The sequence below is a fragment of the Piliocolobus tephrosceles genome, chromosome 1 (genome assembly GCF_002776525.5).
Source record: "Piliocolobus tephrosceles isolate RC106 chromosome 1, ASM277652v3, whole genome shotgun sequence".
Classification (NCBI taxonomy): Eukaryota; Metazoa; Chordata; class Mammalia; order Primates; family Cercopithecidae; genus Piliocolobus; species Piliocolobus tephrosceles.
The window spans coordinates 109,789,566-109,808,204 of record NC_045434.1 but is presented as its reverse complement, the minus strand read 5'-3'; the positions used below and the strand labels follow the sequence as shown (position 1 = coordinate 109,808,204).

The window sequence follows — 18,639 nt, the reverse complement described above, 5'->3', positions numbered from 1 at the left end:
GTGAACATGTGAAGTAGCCTGAGTACCAGTAGGGAGTCATGAGGACTATGATAATGCCCATAATCTGCAAATTCATTGAAATTGTGCTGCTGCCCTTAAAAGAAGTTTTCTGATTATGTTTGGCTTGCAAAACACGTGTTTGAAATGCTTTATAAAGTTGTTGCTTCCCCCATCTCTTATATTGTTCTTGAGTCAGCCATTGGTCTGGTACACGTTCTTTCTAAGGATAGTCAAAAACAATATTGGGGGAGAGAGAGCTAGGTGGGTGATAACCTCCAACCAGAGTTTCCCAAGGAGATATCACTGTGTCCTTAATGCCTATGCTGCAGTTCCATACTCAGGCAGAGATTGCCTCCTTGTATTTCTCTCCCATTGATTAACTAACTGATCGCCTGTAGTAACTGCTGCTAAGTTTCAACTTAGAATAAGCCACAAAAAGCAGAACACACCAAAAAAGACATCTGGGAATGAACATTAAAGGTGTTTGGAGTTTTCCAATTTATTAGTTCCAGAAAGTAAGACTCTAGTGAGCAGAGGGAGTCAGGATCATTAAAAATGCTGCCATGGACCCACAGAAACACCAGGACGATCCCAGAGTCCTGCAGAGAGGGTGGAGACAGCAGTTGCTGGCTAGTCTAGGCAGAGAAGGCAAAGCCCACCCTATTGTTGGCCATGTCATAGACAGAGTAATATTCCTGGAGGAAGACGTCCCCCAGAATCCAGAGGGGCTGCCTCAATTCCGAGCCTGCAGTAGCCATTGTTCTGAAGAGTCAAAGGACATGAAGATACAACTAGCTGTACTGTAGAGACCTTTCCCCACAGGGACTCCCCACCTTATATTACATGACACCTATAGGGGCCCTGAATTCCTGTTCAACCTCAGCCTGATCCCTGGTGCCCCGCTCACATCATAGGTGCCCAGATGTGAGCTGGGACATGGAACATCTGTTTGGGCCCACCGAATCCCAGTACCCAGGAAGCCAGGAGTGAATATGTACATTGAAGACATAGGCAGAGGGAGGCAGAGGAAACCAGGCCCCGCCGATGATGAAGGTGATGGTGGGCATGCTCTGTACGTAGCTGCAGTGGACCACAAACTGAGAGGGGGAAGAGGCAAAGCTGAGGTGCTCCAGGGGACTAGGAGCCCAGGTAAAAGGCCCAAGGCCCACTTTGTTCCCGTGACTTCCCCGTAAGACTTTCCCCTCGACTTTCCAGTAAAGGCTGTTTCAGAGCATGGAAGGCCTGGCCTTCCCAGGCATAACTCTGACCAGGCCCGCTTGCTGTCTTCCGTCCTCTCCTTAAATACATCTCAGCTTTTGGATTTTGGTTGTATTGATATGGTCATAAAGAATGAGGCTTATTCTAGAACAGAGTCTCTAGCCTCAGAAAGTGAAAATTACAGAGAAAAGGCATGGGCACACACTTGTGGAAGCCTACTCTCCCACACACTCATATCCACATTTGTGTGCACATGTCCATGTACTCACCATAGCATGTGCACACATGTATGCATGCATGTGCACAGATGTGCACACACAACACACACAACCTGAGAAATCAAGGCTTAGTCTGGGAATAGATTCTTGCACGTGGGGAGAAGCAAACAACAGATATGAGTACAAAGCGGGCAGGTGTGGGGAGAGAAGGCTACTCAGAGTCAAATCCAAAGATATATTCCTACGGGAGAAAGAAACCAAAAGGAATGGAGAAACGTGTTGACTCTAATATTGCAGAGCAGTCAAATGATAGTGGCCAGAAAGCTGAAATTTGCCCCTGGGACCTACAGTGGATTCATAGCACCTCCTGACAACCATTCACCCCATACTGAATCAGTCTGAAGATAGATGGTGTTACTCCCTCCCCTTCCCCTTCCTTGCATTGAAGGTTCATGACAGAAATGCCATGCTGTGTCCCCACCCATCTTTCCTACCAAAGCCTCAGGTCCCATCCTACCCTTCCTCCTCTCTGTTGTGAACTCCTTGCACTCAGGCACCTGTGTTGAGTCTGTCTGGGTGTGCAGAAAAGCCCTTGGCTTCTGGTTACTCACATCACCATTCTGAGCCTGCTGGGCTCCTGTTGCCTGCAGGAAGGAGCCCATGTACTACTGGGGAATTGCCAGCAGGAAGGTCCTGGTATCCACGATGGTCTGGCAACCCTCAGAGCACAAGCCAGTGGCCTGGTTACCGATGGCAAATCTGAGGGGGACACCAGGACAAAGAGAATCAAGTGCCTCTACTGCAAACATGAGCCATGTCAACCCTTGTCCCCCAACCCAGCAGCTCTGATGTTCTTCCTCTTCCAGGCAGCCAAACCACTCCTATTACACATCTGCCCATGAAATGCTTCAGCGCATTTGTGATTATTGGAGTCGCATCCTCAGTCTTGATCTGATGCCCACTGCAGCTCTGACTGAAAGCTCTAGGAAGATAGAGCCTGCATCTTATCTTCTTTCATCTACCTATATGGGGTCCAGCACATAGTGCCAAACACAGTCAGGGCTTGTAATCAATAAATAGCTGCATTTTGAGCACCTACTACGTGTAACACACTCTTTCAGGGTTTATGGTGATACAAGGAGCGGGTAATTTGTGCTTACTGTTTTAAGGAGCTTATTCTAATAGAGATGAAACAACACAATTAATCAAACCATGACTAACACTGTAAGGCAGTAGCTGATAAACCCTGTAATGGTACATAGCGTCTTATATGATTCAGTCTCTGATTCCTTGTCTTGCTTTTTTCTACTGCTCTACCCTTCTTCTTCATCCCACATAGATGTGTTGAGATCTGTCTATGAGCTAGGTGTCATGCAAGGCACTTGGAGATACAATGGTAAACAAGCTATACACCACAGTCTAGTGGAGAACTCAGAGAGTTAACAAAAACACACAAATGATATCTAATTGCAGCCCTGATAGGTGCACATTGCAATGTGCTAGAGAAAAGAGGACTTGATCTAGTTTGGGAAGCCAGAACACGGATTTTTCTGAGGAAGTGATAAAGGATGAGTAGAATTGGGCTATATGAAAAGACACCTCTATTCCATGCACAAATAATCTGCCAAGCTCTTACCTCTTTCTACTCTTGTAGGTTGGGCTGTTTCCCCACTGCCTTGCCCAATGACTAGGACATGTTAATTGTGACAGCAGCACAGGTAAGCATTAAAGGATCAAAAGAGAGAGAAATCACTGTGCTCTGGGCCCCTGGGAGGATTTTTAGGAGAAGATATGAATTAATCTGGGCTTTGAGGAATGCCTACAATTCAAGTAAGCACTCCAGGTGGCATGATTAAAAGAACAAAAGCAAGAAAATCATGGCCAGGTGCAAGGACGTGTTGAAGTCTGAAGTCTGTGCTAAATATCGTGAAGCACTGAGAGGCTGTATTGATAGGTGGAGCCGAGACTTTGTATGGTCTTAAATACAGATCAAAGGAGTTTTGTCTTCAATTGGTATGTGATAGAGAATTCTTGGGTGTAGAAATAACTGATTTGAGCACAGGCTTATCTGATCCCAATGCAGATCAGATAAACTTGTGCTCAAATTTTGGCCTTATAAAATGTGTGACTTTGGACAAGTTACTTAGCCCTCAGAGGCTTGATTTCTTTACAGAATGAAACATATTGCTGACCTCCTTATAGTGCTCTTGTGAACATTATATGCAATAATATATTCAAAGTACTTAGGCCGGGCATGGTGGCTCACACCTATAATCCCAGTACTTCGGGAGGCCAAGATGGGTGGATCACTTGAGGTCAGGAGTTTGAGACCAGCCTGACCAACATGGTGAAAGCCCATCTCTACTAAAATTACAAAAAATTAGCTGGGCATGGTGGTGGGCACCTGTAATCCCAGCTACTCCGGAGGCTGAGGCAAGGGAATCGTTTGGACCCCAGAGGCAGAGGTTGCAGTGAGCAGAGATCATGCCCCTGCCCTCCAGCCTGGGCGACAGAGTGACACTCTGTCTCAAATAAATAAATAAATAAAATATTTAGCATGGTACCTGACATATATAAAACATCTATGACAGCTATTACTTTCACTAATGATAGAAGTGGTAAAGATTATGCCGATGGAAATCATCAAGCTTTCAAGATAGAAACATAGATTCACAGTGCCTAGGAATGACCAACCTGCCAGCATGCTGAGGCTCAGTACCCAGTTCAAAAAGTCTAGCGCCAGACACCAGTGTCTTCTGAGCTCCAGGATCACCTCAGCCTGGGGCTGGTGATTCTATTTAAGAAACCTGTGTGATGTGGAGGAACAGGAAATGTTGTTAAGCTAGGGGAACACGCTGCGAGTATCCACAATCCACAGGAGGTGCCCTCTCTACTTACTCCTCGATGGCAATCTGCCAGTACAGTTCCCGGGTGACAGGGGTTCAGATGATCTGACCAGAATAAAGTTGGGGGTCCACACCTCCAAGAATGAGCTCTCCACCATACTGGCGGGTTGGTTGGCTAGGGAGAGATGTAGAAGAACGTGAGTGCCCACACACAGTCAGTGAGGCAGTTCTCTCGCCTCTCTCCTTCCCGCACTCCCTCAGACACAGGGGTGCCACAGATGAGGGGATGCTGTCCTCTGAGCTGCTCTCAGACTTGGCCTGCTGAGGCACAGGAGGAGACTTCTCAGAGTAACACCAAACTACTAGACATGATGCCCATAAAGAAGATGGGAATAGAAACCAGGCACCCGAAAACGGACTAGAAAAGCATCCCAGAGAAACCCTCCCTGGGAGGAAGTGAGAACAACAGGAAACGGTTTTGGGGACAACTAGAATGGAGCTTGAGAGAGCCCGCGAGTGCACTCTGAGAGGCATGCTCCCATCATGGTCAGGTCATTAACTAGACAATACTGAAAGGACTTCGGCCTTTTGTGCTCCTTATGATGGCCAGTAGTAGAAGAAAGACAGGTGAACTTCAGGTATTTTGAGGATCGTGTGTTTGGGAAAGAAGGAGCACGGGATAAAGTTTGGTACAAAAGTTCAGTGCCAAGTGGAGCAAGAAAAGTATTGGATTTGTGATCAAGATATTTGAGTTTGAGTCTTGGCTTCACACCTACCGTGAGTGACCTTGATCAATTCTAACAATGTGTTTGAGCCTCCATTTGCTCCCTGGCAAGATGGGGCTAATACCAGGATTTTTGAGATGGCATTTGAAGTAACTGCTAGGAGAACACTTTATAAAGCCAGACGTAGTATTATGATTATTCCTCCATTATAGTTCTCTTTACTAGTAATGCTCATGTGGCTTGTTCTTTAGTGCTAACACAGCAGTCTCCAGATTTCCTAAATAAACCCTGAGGGACAGTTACTCAATTTTATGAAAAGTCATCATGTAGCTTATAGCTAATATAATTTAAAATTCTTTTTTTTTTTTTTTTTTCCGAGATGGAGTCTTACTCTGTCACCCAGGCTGGAGTGCAGTGGTGCGATCTCGGCTCACTGCAAGCTCTACCTCCCAGGTTCACGCCATTCTCCTGCCTCACCCTCCTGAGTAGCAGGGACTATGGGTGCCCGCCACCAAGACTGGCTAATTTTTTTGTATTTTTAGTATAGATGGAGTTTCACCGTGTTAGCCAGGATGGTCTCAATCTCCTGACCTTGTGATTCGCCCGCCTCGGCCTCCCAAAGTGCTGGAATTATAGACATGAGACACCTCACCTGGCCTAATTTAAAGTTCTTAAAGTGTATTTAAAATAAGATTTTCCCCAAATTTTCTGAAATATGGGAATTTTATATAGCAAGTTATACGCATTGTGTCAGAACACCTTATAACCTGGACCCCATCTGATCTTGGGTTGCCTGGAATCCCCATGGACCCTCATTGTCTGAGCCCTTCACAGGACAAAGGTTCTCACTGGGTGAAGTAGAAGCTGAAGACAGGCTGAGTGATCTGGCCCTGCTGCAGCATCCCCTGCATCACTGTCGGGGAATTCCCCACTGCCATGCTTGGGTAGGCCATTCCCAGGATCCCGTCAAAATCTGAATAGTAGAAGGGGTCACTGAGCTCATTCTCACTCAGGCCAAACTCCTGGTTATTGATGATGATGTTATGAACCTATGGCAAGCAGACAGTATAGCTTGACAATTCAGGTGCACAAATCGCATGGCTTCCCAGATTTATGTGCACAGGGTATGGAATCCAGAAAGCCTCCTAGAGAGAGACCATCAGCTTCTTTCATGCAGAACCCAACCACTCCAACCAGGGTGGGAGTGGAGAGTGAAAAAGCAACCTTTCCAATCATGTGTGTCTTGGAAAAAAGAGTGTGGATGTTGGAGAAGTGGAAGAAGTTTTTTCTGGAGTTATAGTTTCCATTTCCATGGACAGTGAAAGAATTGAATAGTTTCATACTGAACAATTTATGTGCAAGAATGATTAGAGGAATTGTAGGTGTTTGAACTAAAGAAATAAGAAAATAGTAAAAAGGCTTGTCTTCAAATATGCAAAGTGCAACTGGGTGGAAGAGGAAGTAGACCTATCTGTGCATTTCCAGAGGGCAGAGTTAGGACCACACAGCAAAGTTGCAAGAAGACACAACAACTTTAGCACAACATAAAGGCTTCCTGCAGTCAGGACTGCTGTGGAAGCAATTTACATCTTGGGACGAAGGCTGAGTTAGATAGGCTTTGTGTTCCTTCCAATACTCAGCTTCTGGGAAGCTTGGACCTAATTAGTAAGCATGGATTTCTCTAATAAGGTGTAAGACTCTCGAAAATGGGAGCCAAACCACAGACCCTCAGAGGCTATGAAAACACTACTTACAGTCACAGTGTCACAGCCCAGGAACACACTCAGGCTGCCACTCCCATAGGACAGTGTATAGGTTTGTCCATTGTTTCTGAAGGTGGAGGACAGGCTGGGGTTGAACCTGTTGTGATTGGCTGTAGAAAGACAGAATGGAATATTAATTTCATTTGCAGTTTTCCAAAACACATGAAGGCTACTTATCCTTGATGGATTGGGCTCATCAGACCAAGGCTGGGATAGGGCATCACCCTAGATCTTTTCTTGTAGACAAACTGTGCTAATCCTAGAAAAGTCTATGCCACACATTGCCCAAATTCCTTCCAGCTGACCATTCTCTGAGGGAAAGATTGCCTCAGACTTGCCAGGAATACTCGGCCACAGGAGGGAGCTGGGAGGAAGGAAAGGAAGCCTTAGTTTGTTTCTGCTCTCTGTCTCCAAAAAAGTCAGCACTTCTGGAAAGTGGTGCTGAAGTGATAGACTGAGAGCAATTTCTAGATGTTCCAAACAGAAGGAGGATACGTGATGGATATGCACAGAGAACTCTGGACTTAGAATGACACACCTGCACTCAAATCCCAGCTCTGCCCCTCTATCTGCTGCCCTCATGGTGTGGAGGGTGATGGTGACATACTCACAGCAGGCTTGGCTCTGGCAATAGTTGGAGGGCACCCAGAGATTGGAGGAGCCCGTGTCAAAGAGGACTAGGAAATTTTGGGGTGGTGTCCCAATGCTGATCTCCCCAAAGTAGAAAGACTGCAAAAGAAAGGTTTATCACCTTCATTAAGCAACCAAGCCTTGTCTTAAGAATGGACAAGCAGTTAACCCACAGGAAGCCACACTCTGCCCAAATCATTTTCTTGGGGGAATGAGAGGCTTATCCCACAAGTTCTCCTTCCCATCTGGAGTTAATTCCTTTCAAGATTCTACTTTTTGTCCCTAATTGAAAGCCTTTAGCCAGCCAAGACTTAATATGGCAAGACAATATCCTCTTCCAAATGTGTTTTCTACTTTTACAATAAGCTGATATCTTCACTACACTGGAGTACCCAGAATTGAGGAAACAATCACTTTTTCTCTTTTCCCAGTGTCCAGACACACACACACACACACACACACACACACACACACACACACATCACTCCTCTTCCCTTCCCTTTCAATGTTAGATACTTCTACCACCATTTTCCTCCCTTCCGGTCACACACTAGCAGAGGGTGCTAGGCAGCTGGAGAAGAGATAGCATGGAGAGAAAGAAGAGATTTTCACTGGAAGGTAGTTTAAGCTCTGAGTTAACTTGGGCCAGTCATGTCACTTACCTGCCTCTAGTTTCTTCGTCTATAAAATGTGGGAGTTGAAATAGAAGATCCCTAATGTGGCTTCCAGCTTGGACATGTAACATAACATCTCACTAACGACAGTCCACAGGACAAGAGAATGTCAAGATGCTCTGAGACATGGTGGGCTTGAGAACATTCAGACATTTGCTCTGGGGACTGTGCGTCTTTCCAAAGAGAGAGAAAGACGCAGTATCTGAGCCACTGGAGCTTTTGTCTGACAGTCTCACATGTATTCTCCTTCTTTCCCCTGCAGCTCATTGCCAGGACTTCCTTTGGATCTCTCAGTTGACTTGAACATTTCTACCATGAATCTCTTAACCATATAAATGAGGCTTTAGCAGAATGGGCCAGCAATGAGAAGAAAGGAGGAAAGAAAAGGAATTACTATACTCTCAGATGGTACCAACTCATAACTTGTTCTGATTCTTTCCATAGAAAGGTGAGACTGTGGTTTAGTAACTAGTCAAAAATTACAGCTAATGAGCAGTATAAGTGAATGTCTAAGAATCGTGGTTATGCAAGGGTTATGGACACTCCCTGCCCCATCACTCACATGTAGTTGGTGATGGGCTCATAAGCAACAGCATCATTATTGAAACGATACTTGGCAATTGGATCAGCCTTTGGATGGTCCCTAAGAAACGTTTCCAGTACACCCTGCTCCTCCATTGTCTGTTGGATAGACTTGCCTGATTATAAATCATGCTACTATAAAGACACATGCACACGTATGTTTATTGCAGCACTACTCACAATAGCAAAGACTTGAAATCAGCGCAAATGTCCATCAGTGATAGACTGGATTAAGAAAATGTGGCACATATACGCCATGGAATACTATGCAGCCATAAAAAAGGATGAGTTCATGTCCTTTGCAGGGACATGGATGAAGCTGCAAACCATCGTTCTCAGCAAACTATCACAAGGACAGAAAATCAAACATCGCATGTTCTTACTCATAGGTTGGAATTGAACAATGAGATCACTTGGACACAGGGTGGGGAACATCACATACTGGGGCCTACCTGGGGTTTGGAGGCTGGGGAAGTGATAGAATTAGGAGAAATACCTAACATAAATGATGAGTTGATGGGTGCAGCAAACCAACATGGCACATGTATACCTATGTATCAAACCTGCACGTTGTGCACATGTACCCTAGAACTTAAAGTATAATAAAAATAATTTCTATGGAAAAGTATGTTAATTGCTTTTCTCATCTTTCCTAGATTTTTCCTGCCTGCATATAAAAACTTAACCCTGATAACTGCTGCCACCTGGTGGCAATATTCCTAACTTACAAAAACGGAGTTTTGAAAGGTTGAAAAGCGTCACAATCCAAGTCAGATGTGAAAATAGCTCCTAACATCTTCTCCACAGCTCTTTCCTAGGTGAAGACAGCATGCACCTGTTCATTTGTCTTGTCTGAGACTGCTCTTTTCCCCACCCATGTCAAAGCAGCCAAAACATCACCTTTCCAGCTGTTCTTAAGATTTCCCCCATCTCACATCCATGCCTCTGACCTCTCAATCCTTTAACAGGATAGTGTTCGTCCCTTTAACACTCCAGAAAACTTTCTAAGTGCTCTCTTCCTACGTTTGGACAGTCTTCTTTGCAGCATGATGTTAGTAGATAAGCTCTCTGAGTGTTTCCTCAGCCTAAGATGAAAGAATGTATGTAAAGTGCAGAGCAGCCTCTGAGTTCTCCGGGATATGTCATTCTTCTCATCATTTTTAAAGACTTGTGGGAGCCTGGTTCCAGAAGTATCACACACTGTACTCAGCACAGTGGCTTCTATGTAGTAGGTATCCAAGAAATAAGTATGGAATGAGCCAACTCTATAGACGGGGCTTCAAACTGTCCTGTTAAAATACACATATTTTGCCAGTTTAAGTTCATTACAGAGCTCCTATTAGGTTGGTGCAAAAGTAATTGTGGTTTCTGCCATGACTTTTAATATTATCATGCCTGTAGTTTAGCTTTTCCTGTTAGCTAGGAATGGAATGATGAGACCAGACACATTTTAAATGAGAATGGAAAGAGGTAGGCACAACGTCCTAGGCAACTGATGATATTGGGAAGAGCAACATGGAGCTTCACACAGGGTCCTGGGGAAAACAGGCACAGAACCTAGATGTTTTCTTTCTCAAAATTAGTAGTAGAAGTCCAATGAAGCCCTTGCTATGTGTTCAATATTAGACTACTGATGATGTAACCTTACCAAAACCTTCTAAATGTAGAGCGAATTCTCTTATAGTGAATTCTCTTACAGTGTTTTCTTGGTGCTTAGAAAACAAAGACTTATCATGGGAAAGTGTCCACCTCAAACGTGTGTCTTCCCTTCAAGATTTGAAGCTGCGTGGGGCAGGAGGCCATAGAGTTGAGCTGGGAACTTATGACGAAAGATGAACCCCCTTAAGTCTTTCAAAACTTAAGAAGAGATAGATATCCACCAACTGTCAAACAAAATCCCAGAGAAGTCATTCCAGAGCAACAGGGACAAATCAAAAGTAGATGAATATTTCAAAAGCTGCGACTCAACCCTGACCTGGCTCAATCCCTAAATAGATTGGAATTAGCTGGCTTTCACTCTGTCTGCACAACAGAAGAAAAAGACCTTTTTTAATGAAAGAAAAAAATAAAAGGTAGATGATGATATTGGGAAGATCAACATGGAGCTTCACATGGGGTCCTAGGGAAAATGGGTGCAGAATGTAGACATTGTCTTTCTCAAAACGAGGAGAAGCCTAATGAAGCCCTTGCCATGTGTTCAGTATTAGACTACATTAATTCCAGGGTATTCACAACTCAACTGACATATTCTCTTTACTTCTTTCCTGAATTATTTAGTTTCTCCTGCTCTGCCCTGCCCTTGGCTCTTCCACAGGACCTGATTGTAACCAGTGTTCCTGGAAGTCTGTGTTTGAACTGCAGAAACTAATTACACCAGAGTGTTCCCACTCCAGCTGTAGGTTGTTGGGAGGCTGAGAAAATGTGAAATTCTACACCAAGGACTATGTTTCCATGGGCTCTGCCAGCCTCTCATCAAACTTTTTTTTTTTTCTTTTTGAGATGTAGTTTCACTCTTGTTGCCCAGGCTGGCGTGCAATGGCACAATCTTGGCTCACTGCAACCTCTGCCTCCTGGGTTCAATGGATACTCCTGCCTTAGCATCCTGAATAGCTGGTATTACAGGTGCGTGCCACCACACCCGGCTTTTATACTTTTAGTAGAGATGGAGTTTTCGCCATGTTAGCCAGGCTGGTCTCAAACTCCTGACCTCAAGTGATCTGCCCTCCTTGGCCTTCCAAAGTGCTGAGATTACAGACGTGAGCCACCGCGCCCAGCCCAAACATTTTTACCAAAGAAGAAGCCCCACAACCCTCCCATGATACTCATGAACATCGAACTAAATAATTAGCATTTTATTCCTGCACAGATTGAGCAGTGGCAACTGAGAGGTAATAGAAACCCATACTCTTGCACACTGTTAGAACCTAGACGCTCCCTTCTTGTTCACCCTGCAACACATCCATAGCTGCATGTTTTCATCATGGTGAGCATGTGGGTGATGATGGGGCAGTCCCAGCTTTCTACTGTCATTTCTCTGATGTCATTTTTGAGTGTACTGGAAATTATGTGTAAGTAAACTATAAGGACTCTGGGTGAGTTTTTGTTTCATTGAAAAATATCCTTTTCTTTTTTTTTTTTTTTTTTTTTTTGAGACGGAGTCTCACTCTGTTGCCCAGGTTGGAGTCCGGTGGCGCAATCTCGGCTCACTGCAAGCTCTGCCTCCCGGGTTCACGCCCTTCTCCTGGCTCAGCCTCCCGAGTAGCTGGTACTACAGGCGCCCGCCACCACGCCCGGCTAATTTTTAGTAGAGACGGGGTTTCACCGTGTTAGCCAGGATGGTCTCCATCTCCTGACCTCGTGATCTGCCCGTCTTGGCCTCCCAAAGTGCTGGGATGACAGGCTTGAGCCACCGCGCCCAGCGCTTTTGGGAAGGTTTAACAGCTTCCTGCATGACTCAGGAAACTAGCAAATGCCCTTTTGAAAACTGGTCACGTATTTGGGGTCCCAGAAGTTTTCCACATGTCATTCTAGTTCATTGTGACCTTTAAATGTGTTGCCGATTTCGTCTTTCTTTAGCAATTGGTTTTCTTCTTCGGCATATCTCAGCATGTGTACAAAATCGGCAAATGTCTGCAGAGAAAAAAGGTGGCTGGCTCTTTTCATCTCACCTCAGGAAGATTCTTATCTCATCAGAGCCTCCATAGTGCTCTGATGCATTTAACAACATAATTTTTGTAATTTAGTTGGCTTTTGTTAATTGTTGTAGCAGGAACAATGGTTCCTTCCATATAGTCCGAAACAGGCATAAAATACCAAGTGCTTGGCCGGGCATGGTGGCTCACGCCTGTAATCCCAGCACTTTGGGAGGCTGAGGCGGGTGGATCACGAGGTCAGGTGATCGAGACCATCCTGGCTAACACGGTGAAACCCCGTCTCCACTAAAACTACAAAAAATTAGCCAGGTGTGGTGGCAGGCACCTGTAGTCCCAACTACTCGGGAGGCTGAGGCAGGAGAATGGCATGAACCCGGGAGGCGGAGCTTACAGTGAGCCGAGATGGTACCACTGCACTCCAGCCTAGGCAACAGAGCAAGACTCCATCTCAAAAAAAAAAAAAAAAAAAAAATACCAGGTGCTTTGTGTGTCATATTCTAGCATGGTTTCATCATAATACCACGGGTTATATTGGATTTTGTTCGTTCCAAAGTCCTTCCTCAGAAATTCACCCTTCCCCCATCCAGTGTACTTCTAACCAGGTGAACAGTGTTGGTGTCACCCTCTCCCAACTCTAACCTCAGCAATGGGTACCTTATTTCAGCCCAGAAAAATTGTAGAACTTCATTCCCCTAGAAACAATGATGATACCAGGAGTCATGCATGACTCCCATGAAGCCATTAGAGTCATTCTTTTTTTTTTTTTTTTTTTTTTTTTGCGATGAAATTTTGCTCTTGTTGCTCAGGCTGGAGTGCAATGGTGTGATCTCAGTTTACTGCAACCTCTGCCTCCAGGTTCAAGTAATTCTCCTGCCTCCGCCTCCTGAGTAGCTGGGATTACAGGTGCCCGCCACCATGCCTGGCTAATTTTTTGTAATTTCAGTAGAGACAGGGTTTTGCCATTTTCGTCAGGCTGGTCCTGAACTCCTGATCTCAGGTGATCCAACTGCTTCGGCCTCCCAAAGTGTTGGGATTACAGGCCTGAGCCACTACGCCCGGCCTAGAGTCATTCTTGAGATTGAAATATAATTATTAGGTGAAACAAATATTTTCACTGGAAAAATACAAGCCTGGGGATTTCAGTAGTGATTGTTTTGACCAGATGAAGATTAGCTGCAGAATAATACCAAATAAAAGCTGGCAGAGATGTTCGCGTATGCATGTGTGTGCGTTTGTGTATATGTGTGTTGCGGGGGGTGGGGGGGAAGAGAGAGAATGCATGAGCAAAGACTGTGATCTAGGCCCACCTGCATAAAGAAAACTAATACATTCCCTTGTTGCTTGAGCTTCTTTGAGTGTTTGCCACTTGCAAATTTTTCTAAGTCCTGATGAATAGGCTAAAATCATCCCTGTGGGGAAAAGAGAGGTCAGCCTGTTACTGTGTTTATATAGAAAGAAGTAAATTTAAGAGACTCCATTTGGCTCTGTATTTGAGATGCTGTTAATCTGTGACCCTACCCCCAACCTTGTCCTTGCAAGAGACCTGTGCTGTGGTGATTTAAGGTTTAAAGGATTTTGGGCTGTAAGGAATGTGCTTTGTTAAACAAATGCCTAAAGGCTGCTTGTGGTTAAAGGTCATCACCATTCTCTTAAATCTCAAGTAAGAGAAAAACATCTGTCTCCTGCCCGTCCCTGGGCAATGGAACATCTCCGTGTAAAACCTATTGTGTGCTTCGTTTACTGAGCAAAGAGAAAACTGCATTTAGGAATAAGGTGGGAATTGCTGGAGCAATACTGCTAAAAAGTTTATGGAGATGTTTGCATATGCATCTCAAGGCACAGCATTTTCCTTGAATTTATGCAGAACACAAAGATCTTTATCTGTATGTCTTACTGCTGATTTACTCCCTTATCTTTTAGATGGTAAAGATAATCATCAATAAATACTGAGGGAACTCACAGACCAGTGCCGGCATGGGTCCTCTGTAAGCTGAGCGCCGGTCCCCTGGGCCCCGCTTTTCTTTCTCTATACTTTGTCTCTGGGTCTTACTTCTTTTCTAAAGTCTCTCGTTCCACCTAACGAGAAACACCCACAGGTGTGGAGGGGCAGGCCACCCCTTCAATCCCAACTTTTTCTATGAAAAGATTGATATTCAGAGAGATTAAATAATACAACTAATGTCACACAGCCAGCAATTGCTGAGCTAGGATTTGAATCCAAGTGAGCCTGACTCCAAAGTCCATGCTTTTGCTACAACGTTATGCTGATGCCACATTTGATGCTAAGGAAACTAAGCCTTAATGTGAGGGACCCAACTTGTCCCAGGTTCTCCCAGCTCTTGGGTTAACTGGCATTTGTCAGGTCTTTATAGAGTAGATGTGGGGAAAGAGCGTATGCTTCACAGAAGAAGGGAAATGTGCATGTTCAAGTTCTATTCCTTGGCCATGATGAACTATGCTTGTGGGCATAATTATCAATCTTCCAGCTCTACTGACCACCACGGAGTAGGTGCAGTGGGGCTAACTAATGGATAGACATCCGTTTATGCCCTCTATGATCTTTCAGCCTAATAAATATTAGTATCTTACTTTACATTTGCATTCTGTACACATAGGTCTATTCCACTTGTCTTTTATGAAATCTTCGTGATGTACCTTGGGCAGTGAGAGGAAGTATAGAAAAGTGGTTGAGAGCATGCACTCAGACACCAGACAGCTCTGATTTGCATACTGGCTCTGCCACTTACTTATGTGACCTCAGACAAGCCATGGTTGTGCATCCCTTAAATATGGAGATATGTTCTGAGAAATGTGTTGTTAGGTAATTCTGTTATTGTGCAAATATCATAGAGTGTACTTACACAAACCTAGAAGGTATGGTCTACTACACACCTAGGGTATATGCTATTGCTTCTGGACTATACACCTACACAACCTGTTACTTTACTGAATACTGTGGCCGATTATAACACAATGGTAAGTATTTGTGTATCTAAACATAGAAAAGGTACAGTAAATGCACAATATTATAATCTTATGGGACCACCATCATATATGCAGTTCATTGTTGACCAAAATGTCTTATGCGGCACATGACTGAACTTAACAACTTCTGTGCTTGTTTCATTGTTGGCAAAATGGGGATAACATTTTGTGTAGGTAGTGACTACGTCGTAAGGTATTATATACATTAAATAAAGTACAATATGTAAATTGCCCAGTCTGGTGTCTAGTGTCTCTGGTAAGTGTCATATAATTTTGCTATTATTAACTATGAGGGGTGGTGCCAGAGGCAGCTAGTTATCCACTGCCCTGGTTTGAGTTTGCCTGAAAACAGAATCTGATCTGTGAGTAGGTAGTTTAATTGCAAGGTGATCCTAGGATGTAGGAGTAAAAGAGTGTGGAGAGTGAGATGGGAAGGAAATGAGAAATTCTAAGGCAGGGGAAGGTGTTCAGCTAGCCTGAGATGGAGATTAGGACAGACACTGGCAGACATTACACAGAGGCAGCTTAGCTCATGTGTGCCTCAGCTAAACCCTCAACACTTTCTAGAGAAACCATAAAGAGTTCATATAATGTTAGGTTTTTGAAAAGTCCCCCATAAAGTATATGAGACCCTTTTTGTAAAGTTAAAACAACTAAAATAAAGATATATACTCTTTGGAAATTCACCTACCACCATCAAACTTATATCCCAAGAAATTAAGGTAATGATAAACTCAGGATGTAAGATGTGGTTACTTAGATGGGGTAGACATTGAAACTAAATAGTGAAGGATCTATTTGGTTAGATATAGTTACATGTGGGACAACTGAGACACAGACAACCAGAACAGAATAGAGTCCAGAAATAGACTCATTATGGATATTTTATCTATAACCAAGGTGGCACTGAAAAGCAGTGGGGAAAAAAAGGATAGTATTTTCAATGAATGGTGCTGGGTAATTAAATAATCACATGGAAAATGACTACTTCATATCCATGCCAAAAAAAAAAAACCAATTCTAGTTTGATATTAGATTCAATTATGAAAGATAAAACAGTAGTGCTATTAGAAAATAACATTTAAAAATTGTCATAACCTTAGCAAGAAAGATTTCTTTTTTTTTTTTTTTTTTTTTTTTTAGACGGGGTCTCGCTCTGTCGCCCAGGCTGGAGTGCAGTGGCCGAATCTCAGCTCACTGCAAGCTCCGCCTCCCGGGTTTACGCCATTCTCCTGCCTCAGCCTCCCGAGTAGCTGGGACTACAGGCGCCTGCCACCTCGCCCGGCTAGTTTTTTTGTATTTTTTAGTAGAGACGGGGTTTAACCGTGTTAGCCAGGATGGTCTCGATCTCCTGACCTCGTGATCCGCCCGTCTCGGCCTCCCAAAGTGCTGGGATTACAGGCTTGAGCCACCGCGCCCGGCCTGCAAGAAAGATTTCTTAAACAGGACACAAAAATAACTCATTAACCATGAAGGAAATAACTTACAAGTTGGAACACTTTAAAATTATGAATTTCTGTTTATCTAAAGGCATCATTGAAAGGGTTAAAGAGTTGGAGAAGATATTTGTAATTTACCGAGCATTGTCAGTATATTACTTCTCAGTTCCAGATTCATTCATTCTCTATTGCCTTCTCTGCAAATATGGTACTGAACCTTTTAAATAGCTTTCCTTTACCAGCTGGCATGATTTTAGGCTCTGTCAGTACAGGATGCTAGAGAAACACTGCAGGAGAAAAGGGGTTTTCCATTCCTGGCTCTGGCATGCTCTCTCAGCAGACTCCAGCAGCATGCAGCTGCTGTAGCACCCAGCTCTACATCTGAACAGAAAGAAGTGTGAAAAAGGAGAAAACAATCACTCCCAGTCAATGTGATGGGTTAAGGCTGCAGAAACCTTGCCTGGGACCAGAAGCAGAAACAAATGAGCAGTTTGAGACTAGACGAGATCCACATCACACAGGGCCCAGATACTGGTCCAAGTTGATCCACCTGCACAAAGGGAGGACTGAGCAGGAAACACAGGACTTGCCCTGGGGTGATGCACACTCTAGGGCCACTGAGGAAGCATGGTCAGATGACCATGATCCTTTAAACAAGAATTAGAAAATGTCTTTCAGTCAGCAGATCCAACAAATGGGAAAACATGAATGGAAATACACATAAAAGGACAATGATTTGAAAAAATGATTTTGAAATAAGTATATATTAACCTTCTAAGATATAAGGTAGAAATAGCACCCACAAAAAAGAAAAGGAGGTTAAGAAACTAGTGAGGGCAATTATGAAGCAAAAACAGTCTATAAAATAAAACCTTGGAAATTAAAATATAATAAACAAAAAAAGTAAAACTCAAAAGAGGGTTAAATATGCCCAATAAGTGCAAGAAAAGATATTCAACATCATTAATGATCATGGAAATGAAAATCTAAACCATGGCCGGGCACGGTGGCTCAAGCCTGTAATCCCAGCACTTTGGGAGGCCGAGACGGGCGGATCACGAGGTCAGGAGATCGAGACCATCCTGGCTAACACTGTGAAACCCCGTCTCTACTAAAAAAAATACAAAAAACTAGCCGGGCGAGGTGGCGGGCGCCTGTAGTCCCAGCTACTCGGGAGGCTGAGGCAAGAGAATGGCGAAAATCCGGGAGGCGGAGCTTGCAGTGAGCTGAGATCTGGCCACTGCACTCCAGCCCGGGCGACAGAGCAAGACTCCGTCTCAAAAAAAAAAAAAAGAAAATCTAAACCATGAAGTGGTACCATGTCACACCTACTAACTTAGGTGACTATAATAAAAAATAGAAAATGAGTGTTGGCAGGATGTAGAGAAATTGGAACCATCATACATTGTGATGGGAATGTAAAACAGTACATCTGCTGTGGAAAAGTGTGATGACTCCTCAAAAAGCTAAGGTTTGCTGCTATGGAATGAAGAAAAAGTAAGTCAGGGTAAGGAACATCAAGAGTGTGGGGGCAGGTAGCGTGCAGTTTGCAGTATTCAACAGGGTGATCGGCTCAAGCCTTGTTGAAAAAGGAATTATTAAGTAAAAGACAGAATGGAGGTAATGAGCTGTGGAACATCAGGGAAAAGAGTGTTCTGGGCCAGGAGAACAGTTCATGCAAATGTCCTGAGGCAGAAGCGTGTCTAGGTGTTCAAGAAACAGCAAGGAGATGGGCAGAACTGCAGCACGGTGTGAGGAGAGAGGCCTGATCCTGGAGAGTCTCCTAGGCCATTGTAAACACTTTGTCTTTCATCCTGAGTGAAATCAGGAGGCATTGCAAAGGAACATTATGAGACTAAGGTTTGGCTGCTGGGTTGGGAATAGAGCACAGGGGACAAGGTTTAAA

At 44.0% G+C, this 18,639-nt stretch overlaps 1 pseudogene; it reads right to left on the bottom strand.

The window, feature by feature from the left end:
* Window positions 1–635: 635 nt before the first annotated feature.
* On the bottom strand, window positions 636–16,878 carry LOC111556036 (annotated as a pseudogene).
* Between the last annotated feature and the right edge of the window lie 1,761 nt (window positions 16,879–18,639).